The 22,743-nt window shown below is 52.6% G+C and overlaps 1 long non-coding RNA gene across 1 annotated transcript; it reads left to right on the top strand.

Annotated features, from left to right (window-relative positions):
• The first annotated feature begins 2,701 nt into the window (after nucleotides 1-2,701).
• On the top strand, nucleotides 2,702-4,911 carry LOC105468778 (uncharacterized). Its single transcript, XR_979605.3, has 2 exons — nucleotides 2,702-2,940; nucleotides 4,640-4,911. It is a non-coding gene; the product is annotated as an uncharacterized lncRNA (long non-coding RNA).
• The last annotated feature ends 17,832 nt before the right edge of the window (nucleotides 4,912-22,743 follow it).

A 22,743-nucleotide genomic window follows, 5' to 3' on the forward strand; every position in this document is an offset into this window, starting at 1 on the left:
CCTCCCCTAGGTGGGACCCTGGGGTGGGGGAAGGGGCACCAGAGGAGGTTGTGCTGGGCTGGACTGGGGAGGCCCTGTCCCCGCCTCCATGTGACCGTGGAGGTCCCTGGCCCTGTCTGGATGCTAGGATTTCCATCTACATCAGGGGACTTCTTTCTGACTCCCTGTGATGCTGACAGTGGCTTGGGGGTCACATCTGCAGGGCCCTGCGGCTGACACAGGCCCAGGGAAGGGTTGGAACTCTGTCTCAGGCACTCCCCACCCACCATCTCCCTGCAGCCCGCTTCTCCCATCCCTCACCCAGACTACCCACTTCCTCCCCTAGGCTCCCCACCTCCGAATCTGCCTCACTCATTCCAAGGGGATGCAGACATCACCCCCAAACAAACAGGGCTCCTCGGGATGAATCTTTGATAGGTGCCTGGCATACAGGAGGCACCTAGGAAATGTTCGCTTTGGGGAGGAAAGTTCCGGGCAGAGAGAAAAACACACTGAACGCCCGAGGAGACCCGGCCCATTTGGGTGCCAGGGTGGCCCATGGTGTGGCTCAAAGACCAAGATGCGGTGGGGACACAGTGGCGGGAGCGGAGGCTGGATGAGGCGCGTGGGGGACAGTGAGGCGGTGAATGCCCGTGAGGTCTGTGCTGGGGAGGCCGCTGCACAGGACGCAGGTGCTTGAGGAAGAGGATCTGCCCACAGTGTGAGAGGCACAGCACCAGGCCAAGGAAGAAGGCAGAGAGACCAGGGCAGCAGGCCTGGGGAGTGTGCTGGGGTCGGGGAGGACTCCAGAGCCTTGACAGAAGCATCAGGATGGCCCAGAAAAGGGGCACCCACCCTGTGCATAGGAGCCTGGCTGGGCTCCAGGGTCTCCCATTCTGGGGCAGGGGCCGGGAGGGCTCCGGTGTTCAGTGGCCACAGAATGTGGGGCCTGGTGTAGCCTTGGGGTGTGGACAGGGCTTTCACGAACTGCAAGAAAGAAATTTCTGTTCTCTGTAAGTGACCCAGTCTATGGTGTCCGTGATAGCAGCAAGAGACGGCCTCAGACAGTGTCACAGACTGTGAGATGGAGCGAGGGTGCTCTAAGTGTGCGTGTTCAGCACTCAGTATGGCAGAATTCCCAGGGAGCAGCCGGTCAGCTCTACCCTAAAACAGGCTTTGGGCCAGGGATGAGCAGCATTCTGTGTGTCAGAGAACCCACTGTCCCCTACTAGGGACACGAAGCAGGACCCTGGCTGACACCCCCAGGGGGTCACCCACTCTGAAGACAGAGGTTGGACTCCTGTGCACGGGACTCCTGGACCCCTCTGCCTCAGCACAGCCCTGGCCTCAACCTGGCCCATGCCACTAACTCTGTTGACTACCCTGGGGGCAGAGGGGCTGGAGAGAAAGGCCTGGGGGAGGACATGGGGTTGGGGAGAGGGGACTGCAGCCAGGGCCTAGGGTTTTCCTATAACTGCAGGCAGCTCATGAAATCCTTGCAGCAGCTGTCAAAGGAGGCAGCAGAGGTGAAGTGGGTTCCCCAAGGGCATAATGCAGGAAGCCGCAGAGTGGACTTGAGCCCAAAGCCCTCACCCTTTCTCTTTCGGGGCTGCTGCCCCCAGAAGGAATGTGAGAGGTGAGAATGAACTTACCATACCACATGGCCTACCATGGAGGCCACAGGCTCTGCAGAGTTGCCAGCGCTGCTTGAGCCAATGAATTGTTAGTCTCAGGAGGGAGGAGAGGAGAAGGGGGAAGGGGAGGGAGGGATGGAGAGGGAGTGGAAGCGTGTGGGAACCCCTGCCTGGCTGCCTGGCACTCAGCCACTGCTCCAGGGAGCCAATCTCACCCTTGTGAAGCTGATGGCGTCTTTGCCCTGAGTTGATTAGCCTCCCCCAGGGTCTGTGGGTCCCAGTGGGAAAGCTCCATAGGGTGCTGACAAAACACTGGGCTGGGCGCAGTGGCTCACACCCGGAATCCCAGAACTTTGGGAGGCCAAGGAAGAAGAATCACTTGAGCCCAGGAGTTCGAGACCAGCCTGGACAACATGGCAAGATCCCATCTCTGCAAAAAATGTAAAAAGTTAGCCGGGGATGGTGCTGCGTGCGCCTATGGTCTCAGCTGCTTGGGAAGCTGAAGCAGGAGGACCGCTTGAGCCTGGAAGGTCGAGGCAGCAGTGAGCTGTGATGGCACCACTGCACTCCAGCCTGGGTGTGAGAGGGAGAGGGACCCTGTCTCGAGAAAACCTGCTGAATCAAGGGCGCATGTCGCTGACGTTCTGAGGGGCTGTGGGTAATTCATGCCTCTCTGAGCCTCAGCTTCCCAATCCATGCAATGGTATGATGATCACCACTAGGCCCATCCCACAGGCTGCTGCGGCCCAGTGAGCTCGTGGCAGTGAGAGCATGCATGGCCCTCTCAGCCTCCTGCACAAGGAGGGTGTCAGGACCGGTCTCCTCCTGGGGGCAGGTGCTGAGTGTGCTTGGCACCCGTGGGATCTGGGTGAAAGGAGGCTGCTCCCTGTCTGGTCTGTGGTTTCATCTCAGCCACGTGCACCCCAGGGCCTTGCTCAGCCGAGCCCAGCCCTGTCCCTCCCTGCCCGGCCCTGTCTGTCCCAGGAGCCCCAGTTCCCTAGGCCCCTATTGTTCTCCCAACCCTTCATCCTGTGGCCCTCCCAGCCTGGAGTTCTGGAGACAATTCACATTCCATTCCGTGAATTCCACAGCCCCCACCCCTGCCCTCAGCCTCCTTCAAAGTGGCCGCTGGGGCTGGGGTCTGTCTTTGCAGAGGTGCCAGGCCACATGCCCCGCCCACCTCTGCCAGCTATGCCGGCTCTGAAGTTCCTCCAGCAGCACTGAGGAGGGGCCCTGTGGTCGAGGGTGCAGCCAAACGAGGCCCGACTGGGTGACTGAGCTCAGCTTGGCTGCACTTGTCTTCCTTGGACCTGCTGGGCACCCCCAGGTAAGTCACTGCACGATTGGACCTCAGTATCCCCCTCTGTAAAGTGGGGCAGAGACAGCAGGGTGGGGAGGAGACAGCAGGGTGGGGAGGAGACAGCAGGGGGTGGCAGTCATGAGCATGGGCCTTGGAGTCAGACACCCTGCTCCCTGCTTTGCTGCTCAGGTCTCTCCATGCCAGGTCATCCAGTGGGGAGGACACCAGTACCTACCTCAGAGGCTGTGGGATTTAGATGAGTTCCGCAGGTCCCCACCGTGATGGACTGCATGTGTGTCCTCCAAATTTCTATGTTGAAACCTTAACACCCAGTGCAATGTTATTATGGGGCCACTTGGAGGTAATTAGGTTAGGAGGACAGAGCCCTTGTGATGGGTTAGTGCCCTTATAAGAAGAGACTCCAGGGAGCTTACTTCCTCTCGCTCTGCTCTCCACCGTGTGAGGGTACAAGGAGAACATAGCCATCTGCGAACCAGGAGGCAGGCCCTCACCAGACACCGACCTGCGGGCACCTGGAGCTCAGACTTCGAGCCTCCAGAAGTGCCAGCTCGTTGTCTAAGCCACCCAGTCTATGGGGATCTGGTGTAGCAGCCTGAACAGACTAAGACACCACCAAGTTCAGGGCCCAGCTGAGATGAGCCTCGAGAGGAACAGCTGTTTCTAATGGGCCTTCCAAAAGCCCTCTCCCCAGTGTCACTTCCTGCCATTCTCTGCCCCGACACTGGGTCTCCATGTGGTGCTGCCATCTTGCCTTTCCTCATACTGCCCTCCGCATACCAGGCTTCTCTCAGCTTGTCCAATCCTCACCAGCACGCACATGCCAAATGGGAAGGGCATCCGTCTTCCCTAGGGACCTGCTGGGCCCTAGCCACGCTAATGTCTCCTACCTCCAATCTTCCCACTTTCTCATTCTCTCTGTGGAGCCTAGCGGTGGCCTAGCACTGTGTGCCCACCACACTCCCTCAGACAGGAAACCCCTCCAGCACATCTCCTTGGCCAGGTTTCTGCTAGACAGAGACTTAATTTGCCTTACGATTCAGCTCCCCTCCTGAGCTCCTGCCTGGCCTGTGAACTGCCCTCAGGTGGCTCCCAGGCTGTTGGGGATGGCAAAAGGTGACACCCTCTGAAACACAGTGATCTGAGCATATAGGAGGCTGGGGTGTCCAGGGAAGGGGATCTAACTCTGTGGGAAAATGGGCTAACCAAGGAAGGCTTCTCAGAGGTGGTGGCACTGAGCTGAATCTTGAAAGATGAGTGGGATTCATCAGATGGACAGGGGAGTGGGGGTTCCTGCCTCACAGTGGGAAAACACACAAAGCCCCAAAGGCTGAAGCCACCAGAAGGGCTGCAGAATGACACATCTAACTGTTCACTGGGAGGCAGCATAGGGTGGAAGGGCAGGGAGGGCACTGGATTCTAGAAGGGGCCAGAGAAAGCCAGGCTCAGGCACGGTGGTGCTGCTGGAGAGATGCGATTCGTTGGCATTGCAGCAGGGCCCTCCTGGCTGCTGGCAAGGATGACTTGGAATGGGTGAGACTGGAGGCCCAGAGCCCAGGGAGGGGCAGAGGCCCTGGTCTGCACAGGAACAGGGAGGTAATAAGGAGGCAAAGTTTCAGGAGCGACTCAGGCTCTGCACTGAGCCCTTCTATACTCTCTGGCCGTTTCTCCTGGGCAATCTTTATCTCTACCTCTCTATGTATCTCAGGCCTCTCTTTCCAGAGCCACATGGGCCACCTGACATCCCACAGGTTCTTCTACCTTCCAAGACCAGCTCATCACCTCTGGCACCCCTCTCTATAGTTGCCTCCCAAAGTCTCCCATCTCATACCCACAGCCCCCTTGGCATCAAGCTGGACATCTGGGAACGACCTTCAGCACCAAGTCCCCCCACCGGTCACCTGGACTTGCAAAAGTCTCCTTACTGGTATCCCTGTTATCCAGGAGCCATGGTGAATTATTTAAAAATTCTTTTCTTCAGCCGGATGCAGTGACTCATTCCTATAATCCCAGCACTTTGAGGCTGAGGCGGACAGATCACCTGAGGTCAGGAGTATGAGACCAGCCTGGCCAACATGGTGAGACCCTGTCTCTACTAAAAATACAAAATTATTTTTATTTACCACAGGTGTGGTAGCGCATGCCTGTAATCCCAGCTACTAGGGAGACTGAGGCAGGAGAATCGCCTGAGGGAGACGGTCATAGCCTCACAGATGGCCACCATGGAGACAGCTCTGCAGGGAGGGGTGGAAGAGAGCGAATTTGTCAGAGGAGGAGCCAGGGGAGGGCACCCCAGGCAGAGGGAAGAGCTTGTGGAGGCTGAGGCAAGAAGGAGCAGGTTCAAGGCCAGTGTGGCTGGAGCGCAAGGGCCTGGAGTGAGGATGGGAGGTGAGGCAGCCATTCTGTGTAGGGTCAGAAACCCTTGAAAAAGAGAAGCAGAGATGACCGAGTGTGCAGTTCTCTGTGCCAGGGCCTGGACTGTGCAGCAGGGTGATGGGCAAGCATGCCCTGGCCTTGCTCTAAGGCTGGAGAAAAGATTTTTTTTTTTTCAGATAGAGTTTTGCTCTTGGTGCCCAGGCTGTAGTGCAATGGCCCAATCTCAGCTCACTGCAACCTCCACCTCCTGGGTTCAAGTGATTCTCCTGCCTCAGCCTCTCCCATGAGGTCGAGGTGGCAGAAAGCAGCACCACTCAGATCTCAGAGCAAGGCAAAGCAAGCAGGGAGCTGCGCCTGCCTCAGGCCTAAGACTTTGCCCAGGGCTGTGTTCAGAGCTCCTCTCCACCTCCCGGGCAGGGTGGAGGCTGCTTCTGGTGGGCCCAACACGGAGAACCATCAGGGGCTAAGGCAGAACCAGAACACAGGGATTTGCTCTCCTGCCAGCCCAGGCCTGCAACCCCCTCCTGCCCCTCACTTCCTCCTTAGAGTTCCCTGGGGCGTGAGAACCCACCCACAGTGCCCTGGAGGGTCACTTCCCCACCTGCTCCCCTGATGGCCTCCTACACCTATCAAGAACTAACTCACAGCTTACCCTCTTCTGAAGCTGTTGGTGTGCCTCAGGCAGGGCTGGTCACCAGCCTCAGGGCACCCTGTGTCATCAACTCCCTACTAGTCAGCCTCCCACCCAACCCCCTATGCACACACCAGGTCTGGAGCCCCTTGGAGTCAGAGCCTGAGCCTGCTCCATCTCCATCTCCGTGTCTGCACTCCCAGCACGGGGACCTCAGTTGGGGTTGGTGTGGAACAGGGTGAAAGGTGGAAGGAAGGATGGATGAATAGCAGAATCGAAGGGTTACTCTGATCTCTGAATAGCCCCAGCCAGTTCTCCTCCCGCTCTGGTACCTCCTGCTCCACCTCCCAAGCAGGACAGCAGCAGACCTGGCTCTCCCATTGCCAGTCCTGATTTGTGGGGTCCCTGAGGTGGTGAAAGGAGTCTGGGCCCCTTTCCCCTTCCTGCTTGGCCCATGTGCACCTCCTGGACTCTCTGAGCCAGAGAAACCCCCTCTGGAGGGAGGCATCTCTCAACAGTGTCAGGGAAGGGACACGGTCAGCTCGTTTGTCAGCCCTGCTGGTCAACACCTGCCCGCCTCACAGGGAGGGGCTGGCGCTGGCCTCCCCTCCGGGGCCTGTTTCCCTTGGAGCCCTTTCCCAGAGCTGTCTAGAGCTCCCCACGAGCAAGTCCTGCTCATTTCCTTCTGAAAATACAAACCACTTCCTGGCTTCGCAGAGAACTGCTCGGGTGAAATGGGCCATGGTCTCCGAGTCGTCTATGCACCACCCCCACGACCCAGCTGGTCAGAGCTGTGCGCCCGCCTCCCCGACCACACAGTCAGCCCATCCACAGGCTCCCTCCAAGGCCTCCTGTCTGTCCAGCCCTGCACGAAGGAGCGGGGCAGGCGCAGGATGTTCTTTGATTCAACAGACCTCCAGCGACATCTCTGTGCCAGGACCTCAGCTGGCCACAGGGGAGCCGAGTCAGCATGCCCTGGCACTGCCTATGGCTCTGCCAGCCTGGACACTGTCATCCCAGATCCAGGTTTGCATCCTGACTCGGCCACTCCCAAGGCCATTTGGCCCCAGCAAATGCTTGGACCTCGGCCCCAGTTTCAGAGAGAACAGGGCTGCGGGAGGAGCAGAAGAAGTAAGGTGTTTCTCACTGCAAAGCCCTCAACAAATCTTAGATAATAAGCAGGTGGCGAGGCCACAAATGCTTGGGGCTCAGCAAGCGGTTCACTCTGGAAGGGGTGAAGAGCTTCACAAACCATGATGCGGAGGAGAACAGGAGCCTGTAGCCCCTGGAGACCAGGACCTGGAGGTCTGCCCCTCACAACCTCTGCCCAGGATCCCAGTGTACAGAAGGGGACACTGAGGTCCAGAGTGGAGCATGACCTGTCTCAGGTCTCACACTGAATCATGGCAGTGCCTGGGGTGGAAGGGACCATCAAAGCCAGGTTCACTGCAGGTGCCCTCACAACCCTAGACTCAGGGGAAGAGGAGGTAGAAGGGGGAGGCTATGGAGAGGATGGGGGCCAGGAGAGGCACAGGGGTGAAGCCTGGGGCAGGGATGAAGGGGCAGCAGGTGAACAGATATGCGACGCACACACACACAGCTGATAACCCCTGGATGTCCCCAGGCCCTGCAGACTCCCCATGCCCATCCATCCTCAAACCTGCTCTCCCCAGGTTGTCTCAGAAATGGCACTTCTGCCCTCCAGAAGCCCAGCCAGACGGTGGACATTCCGTGAATGACCCGCCTTCCCCTTCCTCCCAACAGTGAACTTCTCTACACCTCACAAAAACCTCTCCATGATGACAATGTGAAGCACCTGGAGCTCACACATTGCTGGGGGAGTATAACTAGGTAAAAATACTTTGGAACACTGTGTCACACTTAAAGCTGAACATCTGCTATGAACCAGCAATCTACTCTTAGGGACATATCCAGTGGTGTGCTGGTAAATGTTTAACAACCAGCTCTCAAAAAAAAAAAAAAAAAAAAAAAGGTCGGGCATGGTGGCTCACGCCTGCAATCCCAGCACTTTGGGAGGCTGAGGCAGGTGGATCACCGGAGACCAGGAGTTCGAGACCAGCCTGGCCAACGTGGTGAAACCCTTGCATGTTTAAATGATTCTTCGGGATAATGGCATGAACCCGGGAGGTAGAGCTTGCAGTGAGCTGAGACAGCACCATTGCCCTCCAGCCTGGGCCACAGAGTGAGAGCTCATCAAAAAAAAAAAAAAAAAAAAAAAAAAAAAGAAGAAGAAGAAGAAAGAAAGAAAGGAAAAGTCCTGATTTGTAGCATTTGCCAATTTCTATGGTGTCAATAATCCCACTATGGCCTATTTGAAACTACCAACGTGATGCCCCAGAATGCAGAGTTGGGAAGAGATGCCTGTAATGGACTCTTTTATTGAGATGGGGTCTGCCTCTATCACCCAGGCTGGAGGGCAGTGGTGCGATCTCGGCTCACTACAACCTCTGCCTCCCGGGTTCAATCAATTCTTCTGCCTCAGCCTCTGGAGTAGCTGGGATTATAAGCGCCTACCATCACGCCCAGCTAATTTTTGTATTTTTAGTAGACACAGGGTTTCACCATGTTGCCCAGGCTTGTCTCAAACTCCTGATCTCAAAGTGATCGGCCTGCCTCGGCCTCCCAAAATGCTGGATTACAGGCGTGAGCCACCGCGCCCGGCCACATGTAATGCACGTGGCTCCAGCATATCACTGAATGTATCCTGTATACTTGTGGACAAATGCACCCCCATAGACAGGTTCTGGCATGTTCAAAGTAGCACTGTTCCTAAAGCCCCAAACTGGACATTACCCAAATGCCCACCAACAGTAAAAGGGAAAGTCAATTGTGATCCTTTCACACAACAGAATGCAATACAGCAATGAGAGTGGCCAGCCACTGCTACTACATGCAGCCCCATGGAGGACTCTCACAGATACAACACTGAACAAAAGAGGCCAGGCACGAACAGCACAGGTGGAACTGAGGAGTCCCAACCCAGCGCAGGAAGGGCACAAGAACATCGTCCTGTTTGTGGACTCACCTGGTAGTTACCTGCGTGCGTTCACTTTCAATAATTTATTGAGGAATATTTTTATGATTGCTGCACTTTCCTGTATGCATGTTATATTTCAAAAACAAGTTTTCATGAAAAAAAATAAACAAATACCAATGATCTCTGCTGTCCCCTCCTATCCTCCCATGCCCTTGCCCTGTGCAGGCCAGCACTGCCTCCCCCGGGATGGCTGCCCTGGCCTTCCTCTCCTGTATCCACCTCCCCACACCTCCCACTCCCACTGCAAATCACAGCCACCAGGCTTAGCAATAAAAGTACACTAATGCCAAAAAAATTGTTCACTGTTTATCTGTAATTCACATTTGACTGAGGGTCCTATGTTTGACCTAACAACTCTACTCCCGATGTGTGTTCAACCCCCGCCTCCTGAGAGGTCTTCCTCAAAGGCATATTGGGCCATGTCCCTCCACTTCCCCTGTTCCCCTCTGGCCTAGGACTCACCAAACTCCTTAGTATGATCTTTAAGACTCTCCATTTCCAGCCCCCGCCCGGTGTTTTCCAGTCCCATACTCTAACTACACCAAACTTCTTCTCATGCATTCATTCATTCAAAAGATGTTTGCTGAGTGCTCACTGCGTGCCAGGCCCTCTTCCTAGCCGTACCGCTCCCTCTAGAGGACTGTCACTCTGCAGGTGCTGTTTTCCCTGCCTTAGGTGCCTTCCATAGCTGGGCACCCTGATGAACTCATGTTCAGAATGCAGGTCAGGCCTCCACCTCCCCCAGGGCACACCCCCACCCTTCTGATCTCGGTCTATGTTAGGGGCCCCTCCCTGGGGTTTCTCTTTGTCCCAGCTCTGAGCACACCGCTTTGTCATTGTCACTGCCTGTGTCCACACCTGTCTCCCCACCAGACTGTGACTTCATCCTGGACAAAGGCCAGGTCTGACTCATCTTGGGGTCCCCAGCCCCGGCCCAGGGCCTGCAGAGGAGCTGGCACCAGGAAAGGTGCGTGCAGCACGCGGGGGAATCAGTGATAAATGAGCACAGGGAGTGGAGCCCCGGAGTTTTCAAGACGGTTCTGATTTCGGTTTCTGTCCAGTTGCTCCCATAAGAAGCCAGCTATGGCCAGATCACATGTCTCACCTGCTGGCTTAGTCTCCATCTACAGGAGAGGCATGGGGCCTGGGGTGTTATATCCTGATGCTCCAGTTCTGTCTCTGCCTCAGGGGCTCCCTGCTCCCTCCAGTCCCCAAGCCTCAGTCCCAAATCAGTGACGGGGTCTGGGAAGACTGGGAAGTGTCTGAGGGTCCTTGCCATGCAGCCCTCTCACCCTCACTTGTCTTCTCTGAGCTGCCTCTGCGCCTCACACTCAAGCGCCTGTGGCTCTGGGAGGTGAGACTGACGGCAGCAGAGGTGAAACCCCGGGTGCATTAATGGAGCCCGTGTTTACCCAGGCTGGGCCCATAAAATGCCTCAAGCGGAACTGAGCTTGGCTTGCAGCTCCTGGGCATTGTCCGTTCCGGCTGCTGAACCTTGGAATGGACCACCCGGGTGGGCATCTCATTCCCTTGACACCTTAGAAAACTCCAAAGGGAAGCTTGGGAATGCCTTGAGGCAGAGGAGTAGACGAGGATGGGTTGCAGGCTCGGGACCCTGAGAGGTTGGCCTGTCCAGCTTCCTGCCCTATGCTGCATTATGGCCTGGGGCAGAAGGACTTGGACTTTTTCTGCATGCTGCCTCTAAGCAGAACCCTGCAGGAGTACCCAGTAGACATGGCTCTGTGACTTGTCACCTCTGCCTGGGGTAGGTCTTCTTTCCCTACACTATTGCTGGGCCCTGAGGGCAGGGCCTGGGGCACTTCACCTCTCAGCCTCCCAGTCTGGCCCTTTTCTGAGTTCCTCTTCTCTGTCCTACCCTGTGCAAGGGAAGAATCAGACTCTGTCTTGCCTTTGGGGAATTCCCTGTCTGGAAACAGCTAGCAGCTGACTACCTAGTAAACTAGAGGACGAGGCAGGCGTTCATCCGTCCATCCACCCATTCTTGCATCCATCTCTTGGCAACAGTCCCATCAGCTTCTGGGGAGCAAAGTTACTAGTGCAGCCTCGGGGGTCACGTGGTTCTGACTTCAAACCTCTTCCCACCGGTCACATGACTTTTGGCTTCTCTGTCTACCTCTTTAGATCTCAGTTTCTGCATTGTTTAAAAAAAAAAAAATCCCACCTCACAGAGTAGTTACGGAGATTTCCTGAGACAATCAATGCTCATCCACTGATTAGAACAGGACCAGGCACCAAGGCAGACATACCCAGAAGCTAGTAAAGTCTATACTTCAGTCTCCCTTGCTTACTGCTGTCCCTTCTCTGGGAGATAGATACCCTAGCAATGCATTCCCATGGTCATATGTTTTTGTAAAACTTTGCACAAAGCAAGGTATTCTAACCGCAAAGCATTGATACCACTGTTTCTTTTCACTTTTGCTTCCCCTCCTTCCTTTCCTGTCAAGGGGTGTTGAGTGGCTGAGGCATTTGGAGGATTTAGCTGAAGGGAAGCTGAGCTGAGGATACATTTACAGTAATTTGGGATTAGTGGTGCATATTTATATGGTTCGCGGTCACTTACGGGTAGAGTTATTACTAGACGTTCTGGTATAGGAACAGCTTCCAGAATGAATACCCGTACTGCCTGCCCACCGTGCCGACTCATTTGGCGTCATAGCTGTGACCGGCGCTGGAAGTCTGTGGACAGTGGAGGAGAAACAAGGTTTGAAATGTATAGAGACTGAAGCCAGTCTGTGGAGTATTCTTGCAGGCATCAGATGTACCAAATTGTAGGCAAAGAATTTGGGCCTCATCAAAACAGAAATTATCAGCCTAGTGCTGTGGCTCATGCCTGTAATCTCAGCACTTTGGGAGGCTGAGGTAGGCAGATCGTTTGAGTCCAGGAGTTCAGGAACAGCCTGGGCAACATGATGAAACCCCCATCTCTACAAAAAAATGCAAAAAAAAAAAAAAAGTTCGTTGGGCATGGTAGTGCATGCCTATAGTTCAGCTACTCAGGAGGCTGAGGTGGGAGGATCACTTGAGCTCAGGAGGTGGAGGCTGCAGTGACCCTTGATTGCACCACTGCACTTTGGCCTGGGTGACAGAGTGAGACCCCATCTCAAAAAACAAACAAACAAAAAACAAACCCAGTAATGATCTTGCCTCAGGAATGTAACAGATAATGCAGCCTATATAATTAGAAATTATAAATACATCTTTTCTGGGCTGGGTGCAGTGGCTCACACCTGTAATCCCAGAACTTTAGGAGGCTAAGGAGGACAGATTGCTTGAGCCCAGGAGTTTGAAACCAGCCTAGGTAACACAGCGAAACCCCATCTCTACTAGAAATTCAAACATCAACCGGGCATAGTGGCGTGCATCTATAATCCCAGCTACTCCAGGGCTGAGAGGTGGGGGGATTACTTGACCCTGGGAGGTAGAGGCTGTAGTGAGCTGAAATCCCACCACTGCATTCCAGCCTGGGTGACATGACAGCATGACAGAGTGAGAGCCTGTCTCAAAAAACAAAACAAAAACAAAACAAAACAAACAAACAAGCAAAAAACACAATAGGCTGGCATGGTGGCTTATACCTGTAATCCTAGCATTTTGGGAGGTCGAGGCGGGCAGATCACTTGAGGTCAGGAGTTCGAAACCAGCCTGGCCAACATGGTGAAACCCTGTCTCTACTAAAAAAAAAAAAAAAAAAAAAAAAAAAAAAATTAGCTGGGTATGGTGGCAGGTGCTTGTAATTCCAGCTACTCAGGAGGCTGAGGCAGGAGAATTGCTCAAACCTGGGAGGCAGAGGTTGCAGTGAGCCGAGATTGCATGCCACTGCACTCCAATCTGGGTGACAGAGTGAGACTCCATCTCAAAACAACAACAACAAAAACAGACAAAATAAATAAAAAGTAAATAAATACATCCATGTTTTCTTCTTGATGGGAATCATGTGAAATAGAATTTGCCAGAGCTCTACATTCGTAGGACACAACCCTACAGCAGTAGAACAAATAGCAAGTGTATTTGTGTCTGAAGTTGCATATTTTATGCATCTCAGCTGTCAATCATAATACACTAGTTTCAATCAATCACATGAAAAAAGACGGAATTATCTTTCTATTCTTTCTATAGAGAATATTACATAAGTTGGCCAGGCGCAGTGGCTCATGCTTGTAATCCCAGCATTTTGGGAGGCCAAAGCAGGAGAATCACGAGGTCAGGAGCTCGAGACCAGCTTGGCCAACATAGTGAAACCCCATCTCTACTAAAAATACCAAAAGAAATTAGCCAGGCATGGTGGCAGGCACTTGTAATCCCAGCTCCTTGGGAGGCTGAGACAAGGAGAATCACTTGAACCTGGGAGGCGAGGGTTGCAGTGAGCTGAGATCATACCACTGCACTCCAGCCTGGGACAGAGTACGAGACTCCACCTCAAAAAAAAAAAAGGAAAGAAAATATTGTGTAAGTTATTATAATAACTTTATTATTTTTGTAATTATTAATAAGTTACAGTATCAGGAAGCGAAGAGTATATAGTTCAAATTTATAAGAGAAAAGCATTTATAGAGCTATTTTTGGCACTTAAGAAAAAATATTTTCAGAATTTGGTGATGTTTATGGTATTTTTTGGCATTTAAAAATTTGTAATTAATTGTGGTTTTTCTCATCCTAAATAAATATTCACTTTTGTACTTGATTTTGTCATTTTTAATTCGATTTCTCTTTTCTTTTCTTTTTATGTTTTTATTTTTTTTCCCAGGCTGGAGTTCAGTGGTATGATCCTAGCTCACTGCAGCCTCAAACTCAAGCAATCCTCCTGCCTCAGCCTCCTGTGCAGCTGGGACTACAGGCACATGCCACCCTGCTTGGCTAATGTTTTAATTTTTGTTTGTGGAGATGGGGTCCCACTATGTTGCCCAGGTTGGTCTTGAACTCTGGGCACAAGCAATCCTCTCACCTCAGCCTCCCAAAGTACTGGGATTATGGTCGTGCACTGTGCCTGGCATATATTTTTCTTCTTAAAGAGGATACCCAGAATTACAAGTTTCAGGGTCCCCCAAAACTGGATCCAATCCTGCCTAACACATAGTAAGTGCTCAATAGTGTTGGAAATTTCTGACTTGGCCCTATTAATCTAGCCAGGACTCCAGTGCAAGTTTTCCCCCTCCTCCCACAGTGGAACCCAACGTCCCCTCCCCATTTTGCAATTAGATAAACAGACACATGGAGCCAGATACAGGGGCACATGCAAGAACAACTCAGCCAGCCAATGTTCCTATCTCTCCCACCAAAGAGGGAGGATCCCTGGTGTATTAGCTAGGGTTCTCTACAGTGTTAACCATCAGGCCTGGCAAGGACATGCCTGACTCATCTGAGTCCCCAGTGCCCAGCAGGATCCTGGCGTGAAGTAGGAACTCAAGCCCACGCGCAATCAGGCTCAGCGTCAGCAACATCTGGGTTTCCCCTAGCTTCCTTCACTTTTTATCTGATGGACAAAGAAGAGCATAGCTTGGTAATTTTAAACTGAGCCCTCAGGATCCTCAGAGGGGCTGGGAGCAGCCAAGATGGTCAAGGGAAGGTGAACAGATGGGACTCCAAGCATTCCTCCCTTCCCTTCAACCAGGGTGCTTTCCCTTGTATCTGATAGATGAATTGGGGTTCTGCCTAAGAGTCTCTTGGAAAGCAAGATGCAATGCTATGAACCAGATAGAAACCAGTGCTGTGCTTCTAGTCTTGCGAGGTTCTGGAAAGCTCAGAGCTGTGTTCAAGGCTAACGTTTAGAGAACCTCTCAGCAGGTGTTTTGTGAGCTAACCTTACCTCTTGCATCCTTGTTACTTATTTTATTTTATTTTATTTATTTTTTGAGACAGAGTTTTGCTCTATTACCTAGGCTGGAATACAGTGGCACGATCTCAGCTCACTGCCACCTCCACCTCCTGGGTTCAAATGATTCCTGTGCCTCAGCCTCCCAAGTAGCTGAGATTACAGGTGCACACCACCTCACCTGGCTAATTTTTTTTTTTTTTTTTTTTTTTTTTTTGTAGATATGGGGTTTCACCATGTTGTCTAGTCTGGTCTCGAACTCCTGGCCTCAAGTGATCCACCCGCCTCGACCTCCCAAAGTGCTGGGATTACAGGCATGAGCCACCACACCCGGTCCCTAGTTATTTTATTTTATTATTTTATTTTTTGCCCTGATTGTCTCTTCTCCTTTTAAAAACTGGTTGTGTTCTATATATGTCTGTATGCTACCTCCCTTTTGGAATGAGGCAAGCAAGAAATAAATTAATCTAAGGGTTTAATAAAAGTTTGTTGAATGGAAGATTCTCCAAACATGTGCTCTCCCTTAGCCCAGCCCTCCCCACAATTCTCTTGCTTTCTGTGTCTCACAGAATAATTCTCAGCCCCTGTCTGTTTTCCCCACTAGAAGATGAGCTCCTCCATGGCAGGGGTCTGTGTGTCCAGCAACTCCCCAGATAGTTCAAGTTTTTACTACGTGTTTACAGAGAGCAGGAAGGCAGAAAGGGAGGAGGAAAGAAAGGATGTCCTGTGTGGTAACCTATCACTAAGGATGTGTGGCAGAGCCCACCTGGGCTCTGGAATCACACACACTCAGGTTCAAATTTTGGCCCTGCTGCCTACCAATTGTGTGACATTGGGCAAGTCACTTCCCCTCTCTGAGCCTCATCTCTAAAACAGAAACAATGGGCCGGGCACAGTGGCTCACACCTGTAATCTCAGCGCTTTGGGAGGCCAATGGTGGGGGGGATCACCTGAGGTCAGGAGCTCAAGACAAGCCTGGCCAACATGGTGAAACCCCTTCTTTACAAAAATACAAAAATTAGCCAGGCATGATGGTGGGTGCCTGTAATCCCAGCTACTCGGGAGGCTGAGGCTGGAGAATTGCTTGAATCCAGGAGGCAGAGGTTGCAGTGAGCGAAGATCACACCACTGCACTCCAGCCTGGGCAACAGAATGAGGCTCTCTCTCTCAATAAAATAACATAAAATAATAAAATAAAATAAAAAAATTTTTTTTAAAAAAAGGAACAATGATCGTTAGCTTGCAAGTCAGTGGTCAGTGAGATAATGGGCAAAGCCTCCAGGCAGGCCTGCCACACAGTAGGTGCTCAGGAAAGGGCTGGAAAATGAATTAAACTGGCTGTGAAGGGGAGGGGCCTCTGGGTGCAGAGCCTGTCCCAAGCTGAGACCTCCTCTCTCCCACAAGTTCCTCAACCCTGGGGCTCCAAGTCTAGTGGGGCAGAACCTTTAATTGGGCCAGGCCTGGAGGGTCGAGGGAAGCAATCAAGCCTGCCCTACCTTTGGTAGGCAGCCTGGCCCCACTAAGCCTGCCCGTGCCAGCCACCAAGTCTCTAACAACAGAGTGTTCCAAGGCCTGTCTGCCTCCACCAGCCAGATGCTGGCCACACAGCTGCTTGGCTCCCCACCTGTGCAGGCTAAAGCAACTCCATCTCAGATGCTGATACACCATGTTGACTTTTGATTAACCCCTGTTCTGGGAAGGCCTCTAAGATTTCCAGTTTCTCCATTGTTCCTCATGTAAGAGTGCACACTTACTGTAAATCCTGCCCTTAGGCCAAAACAACCTTGATGTTATGGTACTTCGATTGTCCTACACATCCCTTCTGAATCACAGATGCCCTTTCCCTATGGTATATAAGCCTGGGTCTTTGGGGGATAATGGTGCAGGGATCCACCATCTTGTCTCACTGCCACCCGAGACACCACAATGGCTTCCGTTTGTCAGACCCTATTACATTTTTCTAAGAAACTGAATTTGCCAGCTTTAGCCTCTCGGTTTCCTCGGACACTGGGGACAGGTTTGCATATGCCTACCCACTGTGGAACACCATCCTACGGAGTCCTTGAAGCCTGTTGTGCATGGTTAGGAGCCCGGTGGAAAGGCTGGGCACACAGGTGAGTTGAATACAATTGCAATCTGTGGGCATACTCCCATAGAACGCACAGATACCTCTGTAAGATGGAGAACCCCCTGGCCTTATATGGGCAAAATGAAATAACACAATAGCTGCTTACTGAGCATCTACAATACATGAAACATATTTATATAATGTAACCACCAACAGGACTCGGTGGCTTACACTTGTAATCCCAGCACTTTGGGAGGCTCAGTTGGGAGAATTGCTTGAGGTCAAGAGTTTGAGACTAGCTTGGGCAACACAGCAAGATCCTGTCTCCACAAAAAATCAAAAAATTAACTAGGCATGGTGGCTTATGCCTGTAGTCCAGCTACTCAGGAGGCTGAGATGAAAGGATCCGCTTGAGCCCAGGAGTTGGAGGCTGCAGTGAGCTACAAACGTGCCATTGCACTCCAGGCTGGGTCACAGAGTGAGACCCTGTCTCAAAAATAAAGAAAGAAAATATAATTTAATTTCCTCTGGAGTGTTATCCCCATTTTATAGGTGAGGAAACTGAGGCCCAGGGAAGTTAAAAACTTGCTCAAGGTCACAGAGATCATAAGCTGTGGTTGGAGTTTAAGCCCCACCACCCACCCTGGAAGTGGGTGTTCTTGTTCTGCCTGTTGCCACCCACCTCTCGGTTCAGGCCCATGTTACCCAAACCTTCCTCTGTGCCCAGCCCAGTGTTGGGGCTGGGGTACATGATAAATCTTCAGGGGTCTGCCAGGGCAGGTTTGCCTCCTACACAGTCAATGCCAAGATGAGGTAGCCGTTCTCAGAGCAGAGACTGGAAGAATCTGAGCTGGGGTCAGAGGGCCAGAGGTGGCCTTTGCACAGAGCCTTAAGGGGTAAAGAGCGATGAGCCTCAAGACCATCTGCTTTGAATTCCCATTTTACAGACAAGACCACAGAGGGGTGCAGAAAGCAGAGGCAGAGCTGGGCCTGCAACCCAGGCCCTCACACCCAGCTGGGGGCTCTGGCCCTGCTCTCTGACCACGGCCTCCTACAGGTCTTGCTGACTGTTCAGACGGCAGCCAGGTTGTAGGAAGGTGGGAGCAGAGAAAGAACGGACCAAGAGTGGAGGCAGCCTCCAGAGGACACAGAGCACTCCTGTCACAGAGGGGCTGCCTGGGCAGAGGGAGTGGCAGACACAGGCTCCACCCACACTGGACTCAGTATTTGCTGAAGGAAAACATGAACAAATGAATGAGTGGGGTCCCAGAGGGCAAAGTGAGGATCAACAGAAAGGAGGCACAGGAAGTCAGACGTTTGAACCAGTGTCTGGAAGCATCTTCTCCCAGGCAGATGGGCCCCACATGAGGTTACCCTGGGAGGAGGGAGCATGTGCCCCATCAAGGCAGGGGTGGAAAAATCACTTCCTGGAGGGCTATTGGTCAGGACTGCTGCAGCCAGGATTCCCTCCTGAGGAGCTGGTATCTCTGGTCTGAGCTTCTTCCCACAAAGCCGCCTGGCCCAGAAATGACTTGCATTAGGAGAAGCGATGTGCTTGCAGGCCGGCGATCTAGCCAGCTGACAAGTACCCCTCTGCTGGGCCGGGGGGCCAGCCTCTGACCTCCACACCAGACACCAGCTCCCACTCCCTGCTGGCCCCATGGGCCCAGGCCAGCCTGCCACCAGCTCATGGCGTGGCTGCATGAAGGGTGGATCCCCTTGGTGCCCTCCCCTGACCTGTCTGCAGTCAAGGGTGTTTTGATGCAAAATTCCCCCACGTTGCAGCCTAAAAACATGTTTACTTTATTTCTTTCATATAAAGGCTGGAGGTGGGGGACCTCAGTGATGGATACAATTTCTTAGGTACAAGAGCCTCCCCCTGTAGCTGGGATGGGGGTGGTCCCCAGAACAGCCCGGCCTGGGTCATTTCTTTCTCCTCCTCTTTCTTGTCTCCAGGGCCACCTTGTTCTTCAAGTCACTTCACCTCTCTGAGTCTCAGTTTCATGTTCTGTAGAATAAGAATATAGCATGATTTTACAAACTCAAAACAAACCAAAAAATGTTATTTAGAAAGGAATGATCCTCCGCACCTGATTCACGGGCTGTGAGGACTGGCAGGACGCCTGGCAGGTGCCTGTTTCCTGGCTGGCTCTCAGGTTCCCCAGTCTCAACCCCCAACCCACAGCAGGCCTGAGCGTGGGAGCTGCCCCACAAAACCCTGTGCCCAGCTCCTGCTCCGCTCATTTTGTGCCTGGGAGACATGGAAACTGAGGGCTTCAAACTCAATGTGTTTTATGGGCCCTGCGAACCCAGCAGCACCATAAAGTTGCTCTAGATGGTTTCCAGGTCCTGAGACCTCTGGGGATCCCCTGACCCAGGGAACCCTGAGCTCGCTGGAGAGCACTGGGCCTCAAAACCAAAGGATAAGCTGCCAGGCCCATGGGACTGGGCCGCCGAGATAACGCCCTCTGCCTACCCTGCTGCCCCTGCAGCCTGAGAGAGGCAGGGAATGGCTGTCACCACGGATGGGGCCGTCAGAGGACCCAGAGAGGGATTCTACCTGCAGTGATTCTTAGCAGCTTCCGGCTTTCCAAGGAAATAATGTATCAACCCAGCCAGGGCCCAGGTGCTGGATGGGCTGAAGGAGTGGCCGTGCCGCCCACCCGTATGGCTCTCACAGAGGTGTGGCGGGGGCCGCTGGAGAACTGCAGCCTCCCTCTGCTTCCCTTCCCAGGAGGGCCATGGTTATAGGCACAGGTTTAGAGTCATCCCCAGCTTGAATCCTGCTTCTGCCACCCGCCCTGTGACCTGAAGCAAGTGAGTCCCAATCACCTCATCTATGCACTGAGATGCAGAGCAGCTATTTCTACTGCATGCGGCTCCTGTGGGGACTGGGCGAGAGAGGTCCCCAACGGGTGCTATGATTTTCTCCCTGCTTTGCCCCTCAGGTATGATGGCACCAACCATGGACCCAACAGATGGGCACATCCTATTGTCGCCATGTCCCAGTTCTCTCTGGGGCCTTTCCCAACCCAGCTACATTCTTTCCTTTTTTTTTTTTTTGAGACGGAGTTTCGCTCTTGTTGCCTAGACTGGAGTGCAGTGGCCCAATCTTGGCTCACCATAACCTCCGTCTCCTGGGTTCAAGCAATTCTCCTGCCTCAGCCTCCCGAGTAGCTGGGATTACAGGCATGTGCTACCATACCCAGCTAATTTTGTATTTTTAGTAGAGACTGTGTTTCTCCATGTTGGTCAGGCTGGTCTCGAACTCCTAACCTCAGGTGATCCGCCCGCCTCAGCTTCCCAAAGTGCTGGGATTACAGGCATGAGCCACCACTCCCAACCCTACATTCTTTCTTGTTCCTTGATTGTTAAGGAACTTCCAACGGAAACATCTGCTTTGTTGTCCTCTAGCCATACCTGGCAACCCCCGAGCTTTGATCTGGCCCCAGGTAGACCGATCATTTCCTCCAAGTCCCCCTTCCCTGAGGAGCTGGCATGCTTCAGTCTCACAAGTAACACTATTACTACTAATATCCATAATAGCGATAGGAATAGCTAGCATTTATGGAGGGCGAGCCTCCACGTATTGCACGTTACACACAGTTGAGTTACAGAAACAAATCCAAGTCATCCTCACCACTATCTGTGACATAGGTGCCAACAATATCCCATGTTACAGATGAGGATGCTGAGGCACAGAGAGAAATAACTTGCCCCAAAGGTACACAATTAAGGAGTAGTTAAGCTGGAATTCAAACTTGCCAAGTCTGGTTCTAGAGCCCCCGCAATGATCATTCTTGGCACATGCTATGCATTCATTCACGAGACATGAATGGGGACTGGAAGGCACAGAAAACGTGGGACAAGAGGAGTGTCCTCCAGGCTGGACATCTACAAAGCCCAAGTGCAAATGTGCTCTGCAAACATTGCACACACACTATCTCTCTTTTTTTTTTTTTTTTGAGATGGAGTTTCATTCTTGTTTTCCAGGCTGGAGTGCAATGGCACGATCTCGGCTCACTGCAACCTCTGCTTCCCAGGTTCAAGCGATTCTCCTGTCTCAGCCTCCTGAGTAGCTGGGATTAAAGGTGCATGCTATCACACCTGGCTAATTTTTGTATTTTTAGTAGAGACTGGGTTTCATCATATTGGTCAGGCTGGTCTCGAACTCCTGACCTCAGATGATCTGCCCACCTCGGCCTCCCATAGTGCTGGGATTACAGGAGTGAGCCACCATGCCCAGCCTCCACACCCACTATCATTGCCATTTTCAGATGAGGTGGCTGAGCCTGGGAGGCGGAGGAGAAGTGAGCAGCCTAGGAGCTCACAGAACTGAAGGAAGGAACCCCAGGGCCCTGCCTGCTGAGGTGCACAGATTTCCCTGGTGGTACAGTGCCCTCATGCCTGGGCACTCTGGAGCCGACCCAGTCACCTACAATGTTATTCTCACCATAAAGGCATCAAGGTGAGGGTGGTGCTTCCTAGGACATGCTCCCTGGACCGCCTACCTGTGCCAGAGTCTCCTAGACACTTGTGAAAATGCAGATTCCTTGGTTCCATTCCCGAGCTCCTGAATTAGAATCTCCAGGGGTTGAGAAAAAGCATTAGGCTAGAAGGATTTCTGCTCAGACGTTGGAATCCATTCAGATGCTGAATCAAGGAACCCTGGGCAAGTCACTGAATTTTTCTCAACCTTCATTTTTTTCATCTGTAACTTGAAATGATAAAACCGGTGACTGTGAGATTCAATGAAATAGTGTGTGTGTAACTGGTATACGGAACAGGCCGAATCAGTGGCATGCAAGTGAAAAACTTTTTGTGGCATGCAAGTAAAAATCTTTTTCACTACCGTCTTTCTTTTTTTTTGAGACAGAATCTCGCTTTGTTCCCCAGGTTGGAGTGCAATGGCACTATCTCAGCTCACTGCAGCCTCTGCCTCCAGGGTTCAAGCGATTCTCTTCCCTCAGTCTCCCGAATAGCTGGGACTATAGGTGTGCGCCACCACGCCCATCTAATTTTTGATTTTTAGTAGAGATGGGGTTTCACCATGTTGGCCAGGCTGGTCTCGAACTCCTGACCTCAGATGATCCACCCTCCTCGGTCTCCCAAAGTACTGGGATTACAGGTGTGAGCCACTGTGCTTGCTCACTACCATCTTTCAAACCTGCCCTATTGGATCTCCCTCCCCACCCCTGAAAAGGATCTAGGGCCAGGCGTGGTGGCTCACGCCTGTAATCCCAGCACTTTGGGGGGCCGAGGCGGGCGGATCACGAGGTCAGGAGTTCGAGACCAGCCTGGCTAACATGGTGAAACCCCATCTCTACTAAAAGTACAAAAATTAGCTGGGCATGGTGATGCACACCTGTAATCCCAGCTACTCGGAAGGCTGAAGCAGAAGAATCGCTTGAACCCAGGAGGTGGAAGTTGCAGTGAGTCGAGATTGCACCACTGCACTCCAGCCTGAGACAGTGAGACTACATCTCAAAAAAAAAAAAAAAGAAAAAAGAAAAAAGAAAGGACCTAGGGTGGACCCGCATCTCCCTGCTCTGTGTTCAGTATTAAGGAACAGGCTCATCGTCAGCTGGTAACAGGTGCACCTAGTCTGACTCCGGGAGCTTAATCTCATGCCCAATTCAAAGTTCCGCCTCCCCCAGCTCAGGCCCATTCCCTGCTTCCATTGCTGGGTGGGGAGGGGCTCAGTTTCTTCCTCTCTTCCCTCCTTCCACTCCTCTATGCTGCCCTCTGCCCACAGTCAGGCCTAGAATGAGGAGTGGAGGGCAGTGTGGAACACCAGTAGGGTCTTACCTGGAACTGCTGAATCCAGGATAGGGGAGTCCTCTCAGGGT

Source organism: Macaca nemestrina, chromosome 12, assembly GCF_043159975.1.
Source record: "Macaca nemestrina isolate mMacNem1 chromosome 12, mMacNem.hap1, whole genome shotgun sequence".
Classification (NCBI taxonomy): domain Eukaryota; kingdom Metazoa; phylum Chordata; class Mammalia; order Primates; family Cercopithecidae; genus Macaca; species Macaca nemestrina.